This window comes from Echiichthys vipera (genome assembly GCF_963691815.1).
Source record: "Echiichthys vipera genome assembly, chromosome: 16".
NCBI lineage: Eukaryota > Metazoa > Chordata > Actinopteri > Perciformes > Trachinidae > Echiichthys > Echiichthys vipera.
In genome coordinates, this window is record NC_139841.1 from 6,606,888 (window position 1) to 6,609,583 (window position 2,696).

The following is a 2,696-nucleotide window of genomic DNA, read 5'->3' on the forward strand; positions in this document are numbered from 1 at the left end:
CGAGCGCTTCCCCCTCACTGAGTGACTCGTGCTTAGACCGACGTGATCGCCGGATTCCTTCAGCTAACGCCGGCTGGCTCAACGGGTTCTGTCAAGTCTTTCAAAGATGGCTTTAGCACTTCCGGTTTGGAATTTCACAATAAAACCACTAATGACGAACTCAGAATATTTGGATATGTTGCCTGTGAATGTTCTCATTTGTCCAGGTCATTGTTTTACTCAAAGCACATTCAGTAAAAAGCAAGTGGTCTTGGTTATTGGTCTAGGAAGATAACCAAGACAAATAACCAAGTCCAGAAATCTGTGGTCGGCCTAATTCATTCCCATGCATGTGGCTCAGAGTCCAGTTCAGTAAACAGTCTAATGGTCTGTCTCTCTCCTCTCACGCAGCAGCACTGTTGTTGTTATGTGACGCAGCGGGGGTTAGAGGTCATTCTAGTCTGTTTGTTTAGGTCATATCTCCATGACAACACTGAGGGGGGTACATTTTTTTGTACCAGGCTAGTTATTTAGTTTTATTTTATTGGAGGTTAAAGTGTATGAATAATTAGGGGCGTGGCCTCTTGAGTGACAGCTAGCCGCTGGACCTCATTTCTCCTCGGAGGTAAACGTCAGCCAAATGGACGTATCTCCCTCCCCCCAACGTCACATACATGCCCTTTTTTGGTAAGAGGATATGAGGCAGAGTCAAAGTCTGACAAGATGAAGACTACCGTAGGCGACGACGACTGGATCAAGTTTAGAGAACGGACCCGAAAGAGACGCTACGTCCATTTTTATACAGTCTATGGCTGTAATACGACACACACACATGAGATGTCATTGCAATGTGGTGCTTTGTTTTTTAAAAGGGGTTCCGTAGACCTCAGAGTGTTTTTGCGTTTTGTCCAACTGCTTTTGAATATTTTCATCTGACCAAATCTGCAGTAAATATTCCATCTCCACATCAGACCCATGCAAACCATTCGGCTGCATTTCTTTAAATGTCCGTGGTGGGGAACAGTCACATATAAATTGGCGTCGGGGCCACCTTCTATTTTCGTGCTCGTACATGTGCAATTGTGGCATGCCGAGGTCCACCTCTCTCAGCCGGCCTGAGAGTGTGCCGTCCCTTATGATAATCCCAGACAGTTTAGGGCAAAACCTTTTTCTATTGCAGTACAAATGTGTTATTTTGGCCTATTCTAAAATGGAGTATTTGAGTATTTCTGCATGCAGGTTTCCATAAATAGTCTTGAATTACATAAATTGGTTCTGACTGGAAAGCTGAGACTCTTGCGGGTTCAGTGATCCCAATTGTATTCATGTGTGATGATGTTAGTCTTCATAGTTTACACATTATTTTAAATATAATAAAGTCCAGGTTCCATTTATTCCCAAAGACAAACATGGTGGTGGTATACATAGCTGCACTGGGGAAGACTGACGGAAGAGTCGCTGCCATTTAGCGCCTACAGCCCCTCCGACCACCTTCTCCAACATACAGCAGTCATACACATTCACATGATGTGTCTTGCCCAAGGACACAACGACCATGACACAAGTAGGGCAGGGCGGGGGTTGGACAGCGACCCTTCAGACATTGGCCAACCCGCGCTACCAACTGTAGTGAGAGCATTTTTTGTATAAAATTAGCTGTTGTGACCTCTAGGATGATCCCAGCTTCATGAAACTTTGCAGTCACAAACTAGAGAGCTAGGGTATGAAGATGGATGGATGCATGCCCTAGGTTTACTGAAAACACAGGGATTTTTGAGCAGTTTGCACACAACACAAGTGCCCGCCATCCAGTCGCCGAAACGTGTCAAAAAAGGTCTGGGTGTCTTAATGTGGGATTTTGTCAATGGTAATGTTAAGTGTGATTCCTACTTTCAGTTGTCATTAATATGTTTTAACTATTCTCATTGTTGTTATCAGTATGAGTGAAAAGTTCAGTCAAATGTGTGCACAAAAACATTTCATAAACACCAATTAGTACTAAAATGAACTATATCTCTATAAATGTCTCGTCTTAATGTTGAAGGACTGAAAGTGTGGGTCTGTTAAAAGGTATTTACAGTTACAGTATGGGATGGTTGTTTTTAAATGTTTTATAAAGTAGTTTTTTTTAAGTGCACATAAAGACTCCATGCTTTTGTTGTGGAGAGGATTTTGTCACGTTTCCGGTCTGAAGCTAACTTACTCCGGCTGCCTTGACGCAGAGCGGTTAGCTTACATCGTCACAGCTACGTCGGTCAAAAACGAGACAACCCCGCCCCCCGCTCGGTCACACCCACTTCAGTGTGTGTGTGTGTGTGTGTGTGTGTGTGTGTGTGTGTGTGTGTGTGTGTGTGTGTGTGTGTGTGTGTGTGTGTGTGTGTGTGTGTGTGTGTGTGTGCGTGCGTGCGTGCGTGCGTGTGCACAGATGTAGTTTATCAGTTAGAGAAAGGAGGGAAGGATGGAGGACAGGGGGGAGGACGATAGGCCTACAGTATTCTGGTAATACCTTTTATATTTAGTTATATTTTCCACCTCAAACTGAAAGGTGCACATTTATGTATTTTTTTTCTTGTACATTATGTGGCCAAAAATATACGGACGCCCCTTTACACTACTGTTGTCTGGGGCCATTTGTGTCCATATACTTTTGGCCAAGCATAGCCCCTTTTCCCTCATATCTGCTTACACCTAAAGTAACTAAGGCTCCAAAGGAAGAC